A 21,736-nucleotide genomic window follows, 5' to 3' on the forward strand; every position below is an offset into this window, starting at 1 on the left:
AATCTAACAATATTCACTTAAGGAAATGTAAAAACTCTAAAACATTGTAGGAAGAGTCTGTAACTAAAAATCAGAAAAATGCAAAGCTGGCAAGTATCATAAGCTACCATATGATTCTTATCAAAATGGTAAATAATAAAAAATAAGATAATACCAAGAGATAATAAAAATGTGGAAAAATATGGTATGTGGGACTGCTAATAGGATTTTCCATAAAAGCACACTTTCGGCTGAGCAATGTAGCAATGTAGGGAAATTAGGAATGTGTACATCATGTATCCTAGGAATCGCTCTCCTAGTCATCACTGTAGAGAGACAGAGTGAATGTAAGGATCAAATACAAGACTCTTCATTGCAGAAGCACTTGTGATATAAGAGGCCTGGAGATCACTTAAGTTTCAGCCACTAGAGTCTGAATAAGATGGATGCATACTAGAAAATAATATGACTCTTATTATGGACAGGTTACAGGGAGTATCTTAGATGTGCATGCAAAAATATGACTATATCTTTAAAACATTGAATAAAAAATAAAAAGAGAAAGAAAATCAGGTGAGATTTATAGCCTGAATCAATTTATGTCAATTATGCATAAGACAAAATATACATATAAACATGTAAATTTTATTAAACAGCTTACATTCCTGTGAAGTGGAATAAAAGTAGGGTTAGGGTACAAGAGCATTGATTGCCATAATGGATACAATTGACATGAACTGAACATTATGATTAAATTCTCAGTACTTGAAGTTAAAAATAAAATCTGCTGAAAATACAGAGTGTAAATAATAATACTGTATATACTTACACCTCCTCAAGAGAACAAATGGATTTAAGCACTTTATGATTCTATTTACATATAAACTGTGATATGCTTATTATAAATCTTTCTTATTTTCTCATTAAGTTAGTATTTCCTCCCAGCTTTGCTTACCAAACTTTTTGTTAGTCTAGTTTGATTTACTGCGGGCAAACTGCAAGCATTCATACTTACTCCACAATTCAATCTTTACACTAATCAAATATGACCTTTCCCAGGTTAATATGTTCTTTTTCAAGGTTTGCCTTTATTTTGCTCTCGAAGAGAATATGAAAGTATTTGAAATATGAAGTTTTGTTTTTCTGTTTTCTGATTCTATAAACTCATAGCTAAATATATTCAGGGCAAACAAGAGCAATAACTAAAAGCATGAATAAAAAGTTCTATAGGTATAGAACAATAAAAAGTCCTGTACCAAAAATTCATGTTATTATGTAGAAACAATATTATATTAAATCCTAAAATAGGACCAGTTTAATAGCATTAGCATGTATAAGCATAGAACAGTCTAATTTGGTAAAAATAATTCAATTATTTTCTCTTTTATTTGAAAACATCATTTCTCATCTCAGTTATTGTACAATATATGTATACTAACTTCTTAGAACAGAAGAGTCATCTAAAGGAAACATCATAAAATAGTAAATATTCTATACTTTCTATAATTTTTCAGATTTTAGAGTTATTTTATATTTACTTCTGTTTTTATGTAGTAAACTAGTAATATTCTTACGTTCTAAATGTTAATTATGGCAGTCTTAAGTATAGAATCATTGAAAAAATACAAGTAAATTAGTAAAATAAAGTAAAATAAGGAAAGTAATACAATAAAAGCTCAGAGACACAGAGCAGGTCCAGAGTCTACACTAATGCCTAATGGGTGTGGCCATTTCCTCTACACAAAGGATAATAAAAGGTCTCTTATATCCCCACAGAGTTTACATTTTTGATCTAGAGAACTTCTCTTTCCAAAGATGAAAAAATTGCCTACTTCTAAAGGTAAGAAAGTCTATATTCCTGTCTCTATAAAGGTGCTGAAGTTTATAATTTGGCATCTCCATTAATTTCCTAGGGTTGTAATAAAAAAAATTGAGCAGCTTAAAAAGTAAAAGCATACAGGAATCTAGACAGCTAAGGTGAAGTTTTCTCTCTGACTGTTATTACATGGCATTCTCTTTCTCTCTTTTGCTCTTATAAGAATTTTAGTCATTTTAGAGTAAGAACACATCTTTCTTTGTTATGACTTCATATAAACTAATTACTTCTGCAGTGACCCTGTTTCAAGGTAAATTACCCTAGAAAGTACTGGGAGTAAGAATTCAACATATATTTTGGGGTACAAAATTCAACCCAAGAAAGTGGCTGTCTTTTGTTTTACAAACTTATTTATATTAGCTTTCTTTTCACCAGAACAAAATAATTTTCACTACTTAAAGGAGAAAAGGTTTATTTTTAGCTCATGCTTTCAGAGTATTAGTGGCAGAAGGCATGGCCAAAAACAGCTGCTCAACCCATGGAATCCAGGAAGCAGAGAGAGGGGAGAAGTGGCAGAGATGAAGGGACCAGGGACCCGATATAGTAGTTCTCAAGGTCATGTCTCAAAATTCACATAGACACACTGAGAAGTGTGCTTTTAATCCCTTAGGCAGTTCTTGAGTCAATCAAGTTGACAATTAAGATTAGAAGTCACATTCTACCCATTGTCAATTTGACATACAAACACATCACCAATCTACACTAAATACCAAAGTAAATGCAATAACAAGGTCATAACTCTACCTAACATGATGTATGTGTCTATCCTGCATATAACCAAATACACATTGATTCTTTCTCCCAAAGTCTGCTCAATAGTCCTAACACTGCTCAAAAATTTTTGGATTGGGTCTTTTCAATCCAAAAATTAAGCTTTGGCTTTAAATTAGGCTTTAAGTTTCTCAAATCTTTCTGCTCTCTCTCTCTTTTATTGCTTCTGATTCTCACTGAAAGCAGTTAGCAGCACCCATGCCAGAGCCTAAACCTTGAGCTACCTTGAAATTTTTTCCACCAGATTAATCAGTTCACTTCTTTTAAAATCAGTTTCACTTGAAGTTTCAGAACATAAGCAAAATGCAGACAAATTTTCTGTTAGCATTTAATACACGTACCTTTAGTCTAATTCCCGATGAAATTCTCATTCTCATCTGAAATCCCAGGAGCCTGGCCTTTACCATTTATTAGCATTCTGGTCATTGGAACTCTAATCAATAACACCTATCAGGCTCTGATTACAGAATTTTATACTTCCTCTAGCCTGCTTCTCCAGACTTTTCCAAATTCCTCAGGCCAATCAGTTCCAAAGTCTTCTGTACTGCATGGTCAGTTATAGTCACAGGAACAACTCCACTTCTCTGAAACAAGTTTTCTGTATTTGTCAGCTTTTTCCTCACTGGGACAAGACACCTGACATCATAACTTAAACAGAAGAGAGATCTATAGTTGGCTTATAGTTTTAGAGGTTTTAGTTCATTGTTAGCTGGCTCCAGATTATGGCACAGACATGACCGAAATATTTTCCCAGCTCATGATATCCAGGAAGGAGAGAGAAGGGGAAAAGCTCCAGAGAAGAAGGGTCTAGGGACCAAATATAGTTTTCAACATCATGCTTCTATGACACAGCCAAGCACACTAAGAAGTATACCTTACTACCTCCTTGCAGATTTCTCAAGCCTTTGAAGTTGGCAGTCAGGATTAGCCATCAGTCCACTGTATGTGCAGAATCTGTCTGGTTATCACAGTATCACCTGGAGATGATACTAGGTATGAAGGACCTAGGTTACATTTTTACTCTGACCACTGTCATTGAAGTGAATAGATTAAATCCTAATTTTTCGTTCAGTACTGTAGTGTTTCTTCTAACATCTACCTATCATCCTGTCTATCTAACACTCAAGTAAAATAATGTCTAACACACATCAAATATCCTGAAAGCATCAACTGACTAGAAGAAGGAGAGCCTTAATTCACTATTGGATGTGGCTACCTTTAAGAAATTGATATTTAGGAGTTAAGAATTCATGAAATGAATGTTTAAATATTGAATATTTAATATTTGGAATTTAATATTTGTCAGTCTAGAATTCAGGAAAATGAATACTCTTCAGGAATGTGTTTTCTAATTCATTTGAGCAAAAGGAAGTATTTTCTAAATATCTTAATCTAGTATAAGTGTTCATTTGATACTGGCCAGGCTTGACACTCTCAGATCCTCACTTCTGCATCCTAAAAAATCCATGGGGATGGGATGTTTTATCATTATTACATAATCATTGGATGATTATCCAATTGTGATTAGGTAAGAAACTGAACTGAGAATTCAATGTACATTTTATATGATGTGCTTAACTTCCTTTTATAGTCAAAATTGTATTTCATAAATGTGTAAAGCCCCATATATGCGGTCAATTAGAGATTACTAAAGTTGGCGGGAGCTAATCTGTGACAAGCAGAATTCCAGGATCACCAAAGTAAGCAAGTGCGTAATGAGGAATGAAGAAGATTCAAGAAGCTCCACACACTAACATCTTGCCAGATACTCTTCAGTACCCAGTGCTAAAATTAATTCCTTCTACTTATCATAGTGAAATTTAACTTGAAAATGAATTGTGTGTTAAAATGTGTTTTAGTCAAGTTTTTCTGAGGATATTTCATCTTCTTCAAATGAACCACTTATGGCTTGAGAGGATCTTTGAAAAATAAATGGGAAAAACTGTCAGGAAGAATTGAAAGTGTAAAATAAAGATGGAAGAAATATAGTGACCACAAGCATTGGATATTGCCATTCTTACCTTAATTAATTGCTTTAATACTACGGGAATTTTTAAAACAAATGATTAAATGTAATTTTATAATCTGTTTTAAATTTTACAAAAAAAAAAAAGGAAAATAAGAAATAGACCAGAAGTAGCTACTCTTTGGATGTAGAATGGAGTGTTCTTTTAAATGTCCTAGAAACTGTTTTTATGAGACAGGGTTTTTCTATGTAGTCGAGACTGGCCTTGAACTCATTGTCCTAGAAACTTTCGTGAGAACAATTCAGTTCTCTGAAACTGATTTTCAAACTCTCCTTTGGGCACCTGTGCACTGGCTCTGATTGGTGAAAGGGAGAAGGGTTGGGGCAGACTGTCTGGTAAATCTTGGGACATCATTTCAAGCACAGCATTTCTGATCGTTGCATTTACACACTTAAACTTAAAGAACTTTTGAATAAAGTGTGGCCCTGTTTCACAATGAATTTGAAGAAGTAAAACTGACCTAGTAAGCAGATTAACATGCCAAGAGGAAGTAGTACTTCTTTACAATTAGATGTTATTTCAAACTTAGTTTTGCTAAACTTCTAGATCATTTTCTGTTGACTACATATGGTTACAGTGTTGGTTCTCAATAGGAATTTACATTTTTCAATTATATTTCTTAGACAAATGTCATTAAAATACAGCTTACTCCACTAATATAGTGCAACAGTGTAGATAGATGAATAAAATATCCTATCATGCTGTAGAATTAACTGCATTTCTTCCTTTGAAATAAGCATACCAATTTAATTAATTATAAATGATTTTTTTTAATAACCTTTCATGCCAGTACCAGAAAATTTTATTATTTGGGAAACATCATATTTCAAATGAATCATTTTAGAGAAAAGGTAAACTTTCTTGAAAGTTCATGTTCACTTCTTCATGAATATTAACTGATAAAAATTATTCCTTCTGAAATGTTGAACTTTGTAATACTATGAATATGGCTATATAAATATGATGAAGTTATAAATATAACAGATAATACAGTAACAATATAATATTGCAGACATAATATTCCTTGATTTAGTTTTTTGAAAATGTGGATAATATGGGCCAATTAAACATTACAAATTTTTGGAAATAAAGCTATTTGCTACATTTAATATGACCTAGTTGCAATTTATTAGTACTCTGGCAATTTCTGACTTATTATTTTAATAAAGATAGAGGCTATGATAGTTTGATATCAATTATTCAAAATAAAACATCTTAAACTTGATAATATCCAAACTTAGAAAAATTATTCGAGATCACCAATAAAATACCAATAAACTTAATGGAGGAAAAAAAAGAAAATAGTTCATCAATCATATTTCCCATTTTTCGCCTCATGTTTAATGTAGTCTGCTAAGAATAACATGTACTTCATTCTGTTTTACTTTGTCAGAGTTATTCTGAAGCTATTTTTCATAATTTAAATATCCTCCCTCAAAATATGTTAATTTAGAGCCTCTGCTTTCTGAATCAGTGAGATTTTTCTCCATAATATTAGGCCGTGACATGTTTAATTAGAATGATACATTCTAAACAAACCCTGGGCCACAAAGAGAAAGATCCAATGTCCTATTATTTTGATAACTTAGGGGAGAGTGACTATGGTCCCTCTACATTAAGTAGGGCAGAATTTTCCTCTTTATTTTATAGCAACCAAGTTTCTATATCAGAAATATGAAAACTATTACCGTGTATTCCATTGAAGTGATTCATCATTATCTGTATTTTGGTGTGTGAATTCGGTAAATTTGCACTGATAGAAAATGTGAAACTTTACATCTTCTACCCCAATAAAATCACTCATGCCACACAGAATAAAGTCAATTTTTAAATATTTTATGTGTTTATTAAAATATTTAATTATAGGGTTGAAGATGTAGTTCAGTGGTAAAGTAGTTGCCTAAGATGTTCAAGGCCCTGGATTCCATTTCCGGTACTATGGAAAACATTTCATTGTAACTCTTAATCAAGTTTTACTTAGTATGCAATAATTCAAAAAGCCTCAACCAAGGCATTACTGGCTTTTGGAGCCTAGATACTTCTGTGTGTTCTATAATGTTTTACAGTATAAATGGTTCCTATACAATCCAAGACAGTAGCACACATACATACAGTTGCAGTAATACAATTAGAGCTATGTCCAGACTTTGCCTCTTTTGGAAAAAAAATGCTTCTAATTGGGAACCATTGCTATAATACATATTTTTAAAATTATTATACATTATGCTTCAAGTAGTAGGCTCAATTCATTTGAATTATTTTCAACTATGAAACTTCTATATTTTAACAAAGCATCCTGTATCCTTGTCAGAATATTTGGTAAAAAAGTAAGTAACTCTTAAAAATAGAAACATATTACGTGAATTTCATATAAAGAAATGAAATTTCAAAACATCTTGGAGTGTTAAGCAAGGCCTCATAATTCCATGATATAAAGTTCTGAATTATCACAATAAAGCAACATAAGAGACATGAAATTTCCTCTCATGTACATATCATAAAAATTATCTGTATTCACCTGCTAGGAAAACTAGATTTTGAAATATCATCCATGTCTTATTAATAATGACTTATTTACCCATTGTTACACTATTTCTGGAAAAGGATAAAAGTTTATATAGAAATAAAATGTAAATAGAAATTAAACAAAAATTAAAGGAGTCAAATGACCAAAAAGAGATAAATCATTTTTTTCCAGAAAGTTTAATCACTTTCTCATAATTTTTCTATAAGTGATTTCCTTCTCTTAAGGTATGGGCCAACATGAATAGCAGCTTCTAGGAGAAACCTTAAGTTGGGGTGACTGTCTAGCCAAATGATTCTTTGATACTCTTTTGTGTCCCCATCCTTCATGAACTTATCATATTATGTTTATACTTTTACAGGTTTCACAAAGTCGTCATTATGTGAGTTTTCTCTGTATTGTGAGAGTAGAACTGTGGAAAATATGAAGCCATTGGGTTGGATGAAACAATCAGGGTAGAACTATTCCACCAACAACCATGTCGATCACAAGTGGCAGTAGTGAGGTTTATGTTATGGTTTGGATCTTATATGTCCCCCAAAGGAATGTGTTGAAGGCCTGATCCCAGCTGATGGAAGGTGTTGGAAACTATGAAATGAGTTTTAGTGGGAGGAAGGTAGATTTCTGGAGTGTGCTGTTGAAGGGTATTTTGGGCACCAAGCCCCCTCTTCTCCCATGCTCTGCTTCCTGACCACCATGCAGTGAGCAGCTCTGCTCCACCACACACATCCCCCATGTTGGCCTGTCTCACCACAGGCCCAAAGCAATTGGTCCAAGCAACTATGGGTGAAACTTCATAAACCATGAGTCAAAATAAATCTTTTCTTCTTTAAAGGTGTTCAATTCAGGTATTTTGTCACAGCAAAAAACAGCTAACACAGTTTAAGTTTCATATGAAAGACTCAAGTAAATGTATGGAAACTGCATAAATTTCTACAAGTAGCAAAGTTTAAGAGACACCAGCCTGTGAAGGTCTAACCAGTAGCATTTCAGAGGATCTAATATATGATGAAACAAATGAAGTTTCAGAGATGAGCAGCAACATATTAACAACTCATGGCCAGAAGACAAAATCTGTTCCTCAGTAAAGAATAATGGCAGATGAAAACTATGCCTAAAAACACATTAAAGAATTTACAGTGATGGTTTTTGTTACAAGCATACCTTTATAGTTTTACCTGTAGTTGCATGAAAGATATTTAGGCCTGCTTTTCCTACAATGCCATTTAGCTGTTATATTATCAAATCCAACTGTTAAATGACTCTCATGGAGAACAACTATGTCAAAGCTGCGGTTATCTTCAATTAAGTTTTTACTTGATTTATGAAATAATGCAATGAAGTATCACTTTTAGTTTGTAAAAAGGAAAACATTTAGTTAGAAATGAGAAAGCATATCGTATCAAAATTTTTCTGCCTAAGCCCAGGGAGAACATGCTCTGCTCATTTAATTCTCTGCCAGGTAAAACAAACTACTATGTCATCTGAAAAGCTCCATATGTTTACCCATCCATTTACCCATCATCCATTAAATCATTTGACAAATATTTACTGAATGTTGGTTTTGTGCCTGGCATAATTTTGGGCACAGGAGATAATGTTCATAAACAAAATCTAGCTTTTTCTTTTTTATGAAGCTTATTTTCTAGAGAGACAAGGTACACACAGAGAAGACACAATAAAATTTAAACTAAAAATAACATATATGGCATCTTTTATGGTAATAGTGTAAATGGAATTAATATACTTTATACTCCTAAAGTTGGAATTAACAAGACATGGTATAACATCTTAGACAAATTACAGATTCATTTTTTCACACAAAAGATGTCCATATGTAGTCTATACAGTTCTGTAATCAAGTATCCACAGATCATTAGATGGCTTTCTTACATTTTGTTCATTGGTCCGTACAGTGTCATCTTAATGGTTACAAGTAAGATACTGAAGCTGATCTTAATGTCCTACACTCCAGGAAAGAGGACGGGGAAGAGCAAAACAATGTTCCATACCTCTTGAGTCAGCCGTTTAAAATCATTTTCTGGAAGCTTGATCTTATAAGTTTTACTCGTATCAAATTGGCCATTCCTAGCTAGAAATGAGAATGGGAAACACAAGATGGGGAACATCTTACCTGAGAACATCATTGTCTTGAATAAAAACTGAATTCTCTTTTTAAGGAAACGTTCATTATCCTGAATATCTGGGAACTTCCCAGCGCTCTCAGCCACAACCTCCCCGACTTCAGAGTTCTCTAACACAGCAAGGATTATTTCTTTCTTATCTCAGGATACAGCACATTGCTCAGCACAGTACATCTTCAGTACCTTATAGAAGGAACCAAAAGTACATGAATGAATAGTTATTTGACGGAGTTACTTCCCTGGTGTCTGAGATGGGGAATGATCCTAAAACAAATAATCCAACTTAACAAATGTAATTTAAATAATGCTTTGGTCTGTCACCATTACTATGCCCCTAGGGATAGATAAAGTAAAACCTTTCATAAAGACTTTAAAATGTATTGTAATCCGTACAATAATACATATTCAATCCAGCCACCAATAATCCATCATGTGGCAAATACAAATGAATTGTTCTGGGAGTATTTATCAGCAAGAAAAGGGCTTCTAAAACCAGGTATTTTTTTCCCATTAAGTTTATTGGTACATTTTCGGTATAAAATACAGTTACCTCCATCATTGGGATCTTGTACCATTACATGAGTGTCTTGGGTCTTATTTTTTTCCCCTTCCCCTGCCCTCCCTTCACCCCCTCTACCCTTCCTTATTTATGAAGACATTGTTTCCATTTTTTTTTCCTTTTCTCATATTTTTTCTTTTCCCGTTTTTCCTTTCACCTACTACTCCCACTTCCCCTGCTCCTTTAGACCTTTTCTTCAGGTTACAAAATATCAATCATACATTTTTAAAATTACAATATCAAGATCTAGGAGACATTACCACAGATTTGACAGAATGTAAAAGGATATAGAAAGTATATTACAAAAATCTTTTTTTGAAATTAATTTGACAACTTCTAAGAGGTACCTTGGAAGACAAATCAATGAAACTAACTCTGGAGGAAATAAAAAATTTGAATAGCACCTATTAAAGAAAGTATATTCCTAGCTTGAAAATCTACCTATATGACAACAGCAGGCTCATATACATTTTAACTGAAAAATTATATCAAACAATTAAAGCAGAAAAAAGAAGGAACCTTTCTCCCCTCATTTTAGAAACTCAACAGTGTGCTAATCCTAAAACTGGATAAAGATAATAGAAGAAAAAAGTATGAACATAGATAGAAATTTGTTTAACAAAACCAACTATTAGAAGTCAGATCTGGCAGGATGTAGAAAGTGGTTTTGTTATAGGGATGGCAGTGCTGGCTCAGCATTGGAAGATCCACACCCAAAAGTCATCATTTTAACAGAGGAAAGGAAAAAGCCATATGATCCTGTCAGTAGTTGGAGAAAAAGTATTGGACTAAATTCCACAGCTGTTCATTGTAAAAGCTATCAGGAGACTAGAAGTAGAACAGAACCTTCTCAACAGATGAAAGACATGTACTCCATACTTCTACCAAAAACGCCTCATATGAATGGAAAAGATACAATGCTTTCTCCCTAAGGTAGGGAACAAGGGCAGATGTGCTTACTCTTTATCTGTCCATTAAAATTTGAAACCTAGGCCCCACCAAAATAGTCTGGCAATAAAGTGGCACAATTATGATAGGATTGGCAAGGTAGAAGCAAATCTTTATATGTGGATGAAATGATCATCTACAGAGAAAATACTAAGAAATCTCTAGGAGCCCCTAGAACTTGTACTTGAATTTAGCAGGATTAGAAAACACAAGGCATATATAAAAATTCAGGTCCATGTATACTTGCTATAAATGAAGAATTGGATATTGAAATTTAAAAGTTATGTAGGAGTACAAAGGACCTAGAAAAGTTAAAAATAAAACAGCGTTGGAAGACATTTAGGACCTAATTTTAAGACTTCTTCTAAAGCTACAGTAATCGAGGTAGTGTTGTTGTAAGGAAAGACATATAGATCATTTGAATAAAATAGAGAATCTAGAAATAGAACCACACATATATGGTCCACTGAGTTTTGAAAGATTATTTAACATTGGCATTTTATAGAATATAAACTCAACTCAAGAGCCGAGGAAGAGATAGTGTTTTCAGCAAACAGCACTAGAACACCTGGTATCCTTATATAAAAAATTAACCTCAACCCTTTATTTCCATAGATGAAAATAACTTGAAGGGAACTATGAACCTAAATATGAAAGCCTAAAAGTATAAAGCTTTAAGAAGAAATTATAAGGGAAAATGTTTATGAATTCAGGGTACGCAAGAACTACTTAGGATACAAAAGACATGATGTATAAAAGAAAAAAATGATAAATGAGATTCCATCAAAGTTTAGAACTTTAAATGAAATCATTAAAGTGAAAAGTAGTCCTTAAACAGACCATATTTACAATACATATAAACTATGACCAGAGTATATAATGAATTCTTTCTTAGAGTTCATTAATAGACAACCCAATTAAAAAGTAGACATAAGAAGATGATAAATAGCCAGTATAGCACAAGGAAAGGTGTGCAACTCTGGAATCAGAAAAATACTAATCAGTACAATAACGAGATTGAATTATACACTCATTAGGGTGATGAGGTTAAATGTTTTGAAAGCCTTGTCATGACTTTTTCTTTTTGTTGGATTCTCCCCCTTTGCATTTCATTTGTCATGGCCAATGGATTCATTCTGCTGGGTTTCCTGGGGTTGTGATCCTCATTGTCTTTTCCTAGGGTACTGTCTAAAATTTTTTGGAGTGCCGGTTTGATATTCATGAAGTTCCTGAGGTGTTCTTTATCGTGAAAGTATCTTATTTCTCCATCAATTTTGAAAGATAGTTTTGCAGGGTACATCAGTCTGGGTTGGAGGCTGTTTTCCTTTAGGGCTTGAAATACATCACTCCAAGCTCTTCTTGCCTTGAGGGTTTGCACTGAGAAGCCTGCTGTGATTCTGATGGGCTTTCCTTTCTATGTGATTTGTTTCTTTTCTCTCACTGCTTGTAGAATTTTGTTCTTCTGTTGGATTTCTGGAATCCTAACTATTATATGCCTATGTGTAGATTTTTTTGATGAAGGCTAGCTGGAGTCCTATATGCCTCACTTATCTGTATGTCAAGTTCTTTTCCTCTCCTTGGGAAGTTTTCTGCCATCACTTCTGTGAACAGTTTTTTTATGTCATCTGCACTGTCTCCTCTTTCTTCATTGACTCCAATCAGTCTTACATTATTCTTCTTTGCATCGTCCAGCAGCTGCTGGATTGATTTCTCATGTTCTTTTACAATTTTAAAGCAATTTTTCTTTTCCTGGTCACTAATTGCAATCTTTTCTTCTATATCTGAAATTCTATCCTAACATTGGTTCATTCTGCTGTGCAGACTTTCAATGGAGTTTTTAATCTCCTGGAAATCTGTTTGTCTCTGTTTTATGGATTCTATTTGTTTCCTATGTTGGGATTCCATCATGTTCCTCAGATCCTCTATTTTTTATCTGTGTCCTCTCTAGATTTATTAATCATGTCTTGTACCATGAGCACAATCTTTGCTGTTATCTGAGTAATTATTTCTGATTTCATTTTTCCTAGATCCTCTTTTGTTGCTAGTTCAGAGAGTCCAGGTGGTTGAGTATCAGATTGTTCCATCTTGTTTCCCTTTGAGGTTACTGTAGGTGATCCAGAAGTCTGTTTTTGAGACTTGTTTACATGTCTTCTCATTTCCATTGTGGGGGGGGTTGCTTCTGGCCCCTGCACAGCTCACCTTCTCTGCCCTAGGAGCTTGGGGTGGCGGCATGGGACCTTCCTTCCAGGTGCTGGGAATGGCTCACCTTCTCTGCCCTAGGAACATGGGATGGCAGTGGGGGAGCTTCCTTCCAGGTGCTGGGACCGGCTCACCTTCTCCTAAGACCAAATATTTAAGTGAAAATAATCATTCTTAAGTCTTAAATTTATACAATTTTTCTACTTTAGAGCATAAAATACTATCTGCAGAAGGTGTACATAATTTATATAACAATGACAATGTGTCATCACGGAAGCCACCTGAAGGTACTGGGTCTGCTGGCACTTTGATTTTGGATGTACCAGCCTCCAGATATATAAAGAATAAAGTTCCTATGCTCACAAACTATCCAGAATATGGTAATTTGTTATGGTGCCCCAAAAGGACCAAAACAATAACTTAATTATGTTTGGAACACAATAAGAGATATCATTATGGTATCACTAATATATAGGTTAACATGTTAAATATAAGAGTGAGTTTTGTGAGAAAGTGTTTCTTCCACCCTTCAGTGGTAGAAGTTGCTGTCTTGCCTGTTGTATTCAGCACAAGTAGCAATACATGAAAGCAAATCGTCTTTTTTTTTTATATCCCTTTATCGGTACATTTTAGGTGTGCAATATAATGACATTAATCATCGGAGATATGCACTTTACATACTCTCTTGGTTCTTATTTTTTCTCCCTTCCCCTACCCTCCCTTCAACTCCTCCATCCCTCACTATTTACTAAGACTTTGTTTCCCTTTTTTTCATTTTCTCATATTGATTCCATTCCCTTCTTTCCTTTCCCCTACCCCTCCCATTTCCCCTTCCCCTTTTCCCTTTTTCTTCCTATTTCACATTATGTATTATCCATTTTAGTCCTTATTTACACTTTCGGTTTCTCACACTAGAGAAACTATTTGGTATTTACACATATGTGTCCTATTTATTTCACTTAAGAGTATGGCTTCAATGTGCATCCGTTTAGCAATAAATGTCTCTAATTTCCTGTGTTTGATAGGTGAGTAATACTCCATTTTATATATAAAAAAACACATTTTCTTGATCCAGTCTCCAGTGGATGGGCATTTGGGGTGTTTCTAAGTTTTAACTATTACAAACTGTGCTGCTATGAACATGGGTGCACATATATCACTGTGGTATGATACTTTTAATTCTTTGGGGAAGATACCCAGCAGCAGGGGAATAGCTGGGTCTAATGGGACTTCCAGTCTTAGTTCTTTGAGGTATCTCCATACAGATTTCCACAGTGGTTGCACCAGTCTACACTCCCACCAGCAGTGGAGCAGGGTTCCTCTTTCCCCACAGCCCCACCAGAATTTGTTATTGATTGATTTCATGATAGGAGCCATTCTTTTTGGAGTGAGGTGGAATCTCAGCTTTATTTTCATTTGCATCTCTTGAATGACCAGTAATGTTGAACATTTTTTCATCTGTTTATTTGCCATTTCTACTTCCTTGTGTGAGAAATGTCTGTTCATTTCAGATGCCCAATTTTGGATTTGATCTTTAAATTTGGGAGGACTGATTTTTTTAAGTTCTTTATAGATTTGAGATAGTAGACCTTTGAGGGACCTCTGGTGAAGATTTTTTCCCACATTGTGGGTTGTCTCTTCACACTCATGGTGGGTTCTCTTGCTGTACAGAAGTTTTTTAATAAGAAGAGATCCCACTTGTTGATTGTTTGTGCTCGTTCACGGGCAACTGAGGTTTTGTTCATAAAGTCTTTTCCTACCCCAGTATCTTCAAGAGTTCTACCTAACCTCTGTTCCAGCCAGTTCACCGTTTTTATTTTTATATTTAGATCTTTAATCCATTTTGATTTTAGTGTAGTGCATGATGAGAGATATAGGTCTAGTTTTAGTGTATGGCAAGTGGAAACCCAATTTTTCCAGCACCATTTATTAAAAAGGCTATCTTTCCTCCAGCAAGGGCATTTGGCTCCTTTGTCAAAGATGAGGTGGCTGAGTGTGTCTGGAGTTGTTTCTGCATCTTCTAATCCATTCCACTGGTCCTCAGGCCTGTTTCTTTGCCAGTACCACACTGTTTTTATCACAGCAGTTTTGAAGTATAGTTTCAAGTTGGGGGTTTTAATACTCCCTGCCATGTCTCTGTTACCTAGAATTGCTTTTGCTATTCTGGGTCTTTTCTTGTTCCAAATGAATTTTTGGATTGTTTTCTCAAGGTCTGTGAAGTATGCTGCTGGGATCTCGATTGGAATTGCATTGAATCTATATAGCAGTTTTGAAAGTATGGCCATTTTCACTATGTTGATCCTTCCCACCCAGGAGCAGAGGATGTCATTCCATTTTCTGATATCCCCTTCAATCTCTTCTTTCAAAATGCTCCAGTTTTCAGAGAAGAAGTCTTTGATTTTTTTGTTAGGTTGATTTCTAGGTATTTCAGTTTTCTGGATGCTATTGTGAAAGGAATTGTTTGCCCTATTTCTCTCTCAGTGAGTTTGTTGTTTGCATAGAGGAAAGCTATTGATTTTTGTGTGTTGACCTTGTATCCAGCTACTCTACTGAATTTGGTTATTAAGTCTAGAAGACTTTTGTTGGAGTTCTGGGGTCTTTGATATAGAGTATCATGTCATCTGCAAATAATGACAATTTGACTTCTTCATTTCCTATCTTTACTCCTTTTATTTCTTTCTCTTGTCTAATTGCAGTGGCTAATGCTTGCAAAACTATGTTGAACAGGAATGCTGATAGTGGACATCCTTGTCTTGTTCCTGATTTTAGTGTGAAGGATTTCAGGTTTTGACCATTTAGTATGATATTGGCTGTTGGTTTTTCATAGATTGCTTTTATCAGATTGATGTAGAGAACATCTATTCTGATTTTTTGTAGGGTTGAACATCTATTCTGATTTTTTCATAAATACATGTCAGATTGTGTCAAATTCTTTTTCTGTATCTATTGAGATGATCATACGTTTTTTTCCCCTGGCTCTATTGATATAGTGTATTCCATTGATTGATTCACATATGTTGAACCATACCCTGCATCACTGAGATGAATCCCACTTCCCCAGGGTGTATGATCTTCTAGATGATTTTCTGCATTTTCTTTGCCATTATCTTATTAAGGATTTTTGCATCTATGTTCATTAGTCAGATTGGCCTATAGTTCTCTTTTTCAGTTGGGTCTTTCTCTGCTTTGGGGATCAAGGTGATGCTTGCTTTGAGGAATGAATTTGGGAGTATTGCTTCCCTTTCTATTTTGTTAAAGAGTTTAAACAGTAGCGGCAGTAGTTCCCCTCTAAATGTCTTGTAGAAATCAGTGGTGAAGCCATCAGGACCCGGACATTTTTTAGTTGGTAAGTTTTTAATTATATTTCCAATTTCATTGATTGATATTGGGTTGTTTAGAATTTTTAGGTCTTCTTCATTCTACTTCTGTAATTCATGTATGTCTAGGAATCTATCCATTTCTTCTGTGTTTTTCATCTTTTTGGCATATAGGTTCTTGAAGTAGGTATTGATGATCCTCTGGATTTCTTCTGGGTCTGTTCTAATTTCACACTTTTCATTTCTAATTGTGTTGATTTGAGGCTTTTCTTTTCCTTTTTTCCTTTTTGATAAGGTTGGCTAAGAATTTACCAATTTTGTTGATTCTTTCGAAGAACCAACTCTTGGATTCATTAATTTTTTGTATCATTCTCTTAGTCTCCATTGCATTGATTTCTGCTCTGATTTTTATAATTTCCTCCCTTCTATTGCCTTTGGGTTTTTCCTGCTTTTCTTTTTCTAGAAGCTTGAGGTTCATCATCAGGTTGTTTAATTGGGCTTTCTCTGTTTTCCTAATATGAGTATTCACTGCTATGAATATCCCTTGTAAGACTGTTTTCATTGTGTCTCATAGATTCCGACATGTTGTGTTGTCATTGTCATTTATTTGAAAGAACTGTCTGATTTTTTGTTTAATTTCCTCTGTGACCCTTTGGTTATTCAGAAGTGTGTTGTTCAATTTCCAGGTGTTTATGAAGTTTTTGCAGTTTCTTTTCCTATTGATCTCCAGCTTCATCGCACTGTGGTATGATAATATACAGGGAATAACTTCAATTCCTTTATACTTACCTAAATATGTTCTATGAGTGAGTATGTGGTCTATTTTGGAGAACAACCCACGTGCAGATGAAAAGGATGTGTATTCTGATTTTGTGGGGTGAAACACTCTATAAACAGCTGGTAAGTTCATATGTTCAAGAATTTGATTGATTTCTGGTATTTTCTTACTTGTTTTTTGTCTACTTGATCTATCTGTTTGTGACAATGGGGTATTGAGGTCTCCCACTACTATTGTATTAGTGCTTATATGGTTTTACATGTCCATTAGTATTTGTTTAATATAGTTGCATGCACTAGTGTTTGGTGAATAGATATTTATGATTGTCATCTCTTCCTCTTGGATTGTTCCCTTTACAAGGATATAGTGTCCTTCTTTGTCTCTCTTAATCAGTGTGGGTTAGAAATCCACTTGTTCTGTAAAGAGGATAGCCACTCCTGGTTATTTTCGCATTCCTGTCACATGGAGTATTGTTTTCCACCCTTTAACTTTCAGTCTATGAGTTTCTGTTTGAATTAAGTCTGTTTCTTATATGCAGCATAATGTTGGATCTTGCTTCTTGAGCCATTCTGTCAGTCTATTTCTTTTTATTGGTGAGTTGAGACCATTAACACTGATGGTTATAACTTATACGTATTGAGTTATCATTGTCATGACTTTTTCTTTTTGTCTGATCCTCCCCCTTTGGTTTTAATTTCTTGTCATGCCAGATGGGTTCATTCTGCTTTGCTTCCTGGGGTTGTGATCCTCATTGTCTTTTCCTAGGATTGTGTCTAAAATTTTTTGGAGTGCTGGTTTGGTATTCATGAAATTCCTAAGGTGCTCTTTGTCATGAAAGTATCTTATTTCACCAACAATTTTGAAAGATGCTTTTGCAGGGTACATCAATCTTGGTTGGAGGTTGTTTTCCTTTAGGGCTTGAAACACATCACTCCAAGCTCTTCTTGCCTTGAGGGTTTGCATTGAAAAGTCTGCTGTGAATCTGATGGGCTTTCCTTTCTATGTGATTTGTTTCTTTTCTCTCACTGCTTGTAGAATTTTGTTCTTCTGTTGGGTTTCTGGAATCTTAACAATTATATGTCTATTTCTAGATTTTTTTGATCAAGGCTAGCTGGAGTCCTATATGCCTCACTTATCTGTATGTCAAGTTCTTTTCCCCTCCTTGGGAAGTTTTCTGCCATCACTTCTGTGAACAGCTTTTTTATGTTATCTACACTGTCTCCTCTTTCTTCATTGACTCCAGTCAGTCTTATGTTATTTTTCTTTGCATCATCTAGCAGCTGCTGGATTGTTTTCTCCTGGTCCCTTACAATTTTAAAGAATTTTCTGTTTTCCCGGTCACTAATTGTAATCTTATTTTCTATATCTGAAATTCTTTCTTCACATTGGCTCTTTCTGCTGCATAGACTTTCAATGGAGTTTTTAATCTCCCTGAAATCTGTTTGCATCTGTCTTATGGATTCCATTTGTTTCCTGTGTTGGGATTCCATCGTGTTCCTCTGCTCCTCTATTTTTTATCTGTATCCTCTCTAGATTTATTAATCATCTCTTGCACTATGGGCACAATCTTTGCTGTTATGTGAGAAATTATTTCTGATTTCATTTTTTCCAGATCATCTTTCATTGCTAGTTCAGGGAGTCCAGGTGGTTGAGCATCAGAGTGTTCCGTCTCATTTCCCATTGAGGTTGTGGTAGGTGATCTGGAAGTCTGGTTATGAGGCTTGTTTACCTGTCTTCTCATTTCATCGAGGGGGGGAGGGTGTTCATAGTACCCAAGCACCTCACCTCTTCTGTGCTGGGAGCTGTAGCACATCTACCCAGAAGCCTCCTGCATGCTGCAATCTGCAGCACACCTACCTGGAAGTCTCCTCCTGGCTGGGAGCTGTGACACACTGACCTGGAAGTCTTCTCCAGGCTGAGAGCCATGGCATGCCAACCTGGAGGCCTCCTCTGTGCTGGAAGCTGTGACACACTGACCTGGAAGTCTCTGGGCTGGGAGCCATGACACGCCAACCCAGAGGCCTCTGTGCTGGGAGCTGTGGCACACCTACCCAGAAGCCTCCTCCATGCTGGGAGCCATGCCATGTCTACCAAGAAGCCTCCTGCATACTGGGAGCCACAGCACACCTACCCAGAAGCCTCCTCCTGGCTGGGAGCTAAGGCAAGCTGATCTGGAAGACTCCTCCTCACTGGGAGCTGTTGCACACTGACCCAGAGGCCTCCTCTGTGCTGGTAGCTATGGAACACCTACCCAAAAGGCTCTTCCAGGCTGGGAGCTGCAGCACACCTACCTGGAAGCCTCCTGATGGAAGCTAATTTTCATACATGTAGTTTGATCAAAAGAATGGCATTATCAAGGTCAAAAATTTCTAAAATTTAGTAGACATAAGATGTATATAAATATCATAGGCATAAGAATTATATCAAGTGATTATAAAATGCAATATTTCAATCCCTTTGATCTAAGAGACTATGATTCAGTGAATCAGAGTTTCTGAATTGCATTTTTTTAAAAGACTGCTACAATTTTTTTCTGATAACACTTGATAAACACTTGATATATAAGAATGGAGCAACTGTGTATCTGTTTCTCTGATGTCACTTTCTGGGAAAAATATCCACTAGAGACCTTGAAAACATCTTCAATAGCAGTACTCAGGAGTGCAAAGATCCCACTGATTTGGAGTAAATGTGGAAATTTTTAAATTAAATAGACAGAGTTTGAAGTTGATAATTTTTCTAAATATTAAAGAATTGACAAGGACATTTGACTGAATAGGAAACTATGGAAACAATTTCAAGTTAAGACTCTCCTTAGAAAATACATTTGTTGTTCATCAGTTTGTAAAAGCATGAGTCTCATAGATACCATGGTTCTCTGCTATAAAGTCTGGAACAATAATTTGAATGTATAAAAATTTAGAAACTTTTTATACTAATTAATTAATATAGCTGTAAAGTGAAAACAGAAAAAAGAGATGTAAGTATTTATCAACCACACATAACATAATCAGTTATCATGTTAACATAATTAGATCAGTCATAATATGAGTATGTTTGTGTCTCTATATACATACCCATGTTAAGTAAATTACTTTATCTGATACATTGTAAATTTTTTAAAATACTAATTAATTTGAAGGGCTACATCTAATAGTTTTAATTTAATAATACTTAATCACAAACTTTTGCTCACCCAAATATAAAACATTGTTTTGAAAAGTGACAAATGCACACAAATATATGCCTCTTTCTGTTTTGATAGATTTTAGGGGGGATACTGTCTCAAAGATATTATTTAAATTAGAAATTCATAAAGATACACTTTAAAAATATAATTTTGACATCCCCAATGTGTTATGTGGCCCGTCAGGAGAATGCTGCTATTAACTCGGAGTCCTCAGATATTATAGGACCTTCACAGACATCATTTTCTGCCTGGTCTCTGTTCACACCAAACAACTTAGCTCTAGGTGGTCTCTGAGGGTCAAAAACTAAAGAAAGATCAATAAAAGCTGCCAACTATATCATGTTGTTTTTACAGAGAATTCACAAGGTGAATGAAAATATAACATGAACCTAAACTGTGGAGTTCTATTGTCTGAACTCACAGCTCCAAAGAAATGGGATAATTTCAATACTTAAAACAGGAAAACATTAGAATAATTATTCTAATAAGTTTTATTGAATTATAATTTATACACAAAAGAAAATCTGTACATGTTTAATGTACAGAATTTGATGTGTTTGAATACATACATACACCCATAATACCATCACTACAATCAAGGTAATAACTATATCCATTGCCTCTAAAATGTCCTTGTATCTCTTTTTATGTGTGTTGTGTTTTGTTTGCACTCAGAATATTTAAATTGAGATCTACTCTCTTAACAGACTTTAAGTTCACAATTCCAGATTGTTAAATATAACCATCAGGATGGAAATAGGTCTCTTGAATTTATTGATCTTTCATAACTGAAACTTTAGCCTCACTGAGCAACAATAACTCTCTACATTTCTCTCTCCCAGTTTCTGGCAACCACAATTCTCACCTCTGCTTTAATGAATTTGATTATTTTAGAAAGCTTATATAAGTGAAATCATGCGACATTTGTTCCTCTGAGAATGGCCTGTTTCACTTACCATGATGTCTTCTAAGTTCATCTATGCTATCATGAATCATAGTAGGATTTCCTTCTCTTTAAAAGCTGAATAATATTCCCGTACTACGTTGAATAAAAGTACTGGCAAATGTGGGTTGTTTGCCTTGTTCCAGACCGAAGAGGAAAAGCTCTAAGTTTTCACCGTTAAGTATGATATTAGTGTGAGGTTGTTATACATTGCCTTCCCTTACGTTAGGGTACATTCTTTCTAGCCTTAGTTTGTTATCCATTTGTCAGCATAAAAAGACATTGACTTTTGTCAAATACATTTTCTGCATTTATTGAGATGACTATATATTCTTTATCCATTCTTTTAATGTGGCATTTATTTATTGATTTAAGAATGTTCCAACATCTTGTATTCCACTTGGTCATAGTATTTATTCTTTTACTGTGCCACTGAATTCAGTTTACAAGATTTTGTTGATTATTTTTCTATGTTCACAAG

Source organism: Heterocephalus glaber, unplaced genomic scaffold (genome assembly GCF_053883595.1).
Source record: "Heterocephalus glaber isolate CG9 unplaced genomic scaffold, H.glaber_assembly_v1.0 deba00001577, whole genome shotgun sequence".
Lineage (NCBI taxonomy): Eukaryota > Metazoa > Chordata > Mammalia > Rodentia > Bathyergidae > Heterocephalus > Heterocephalus glaber.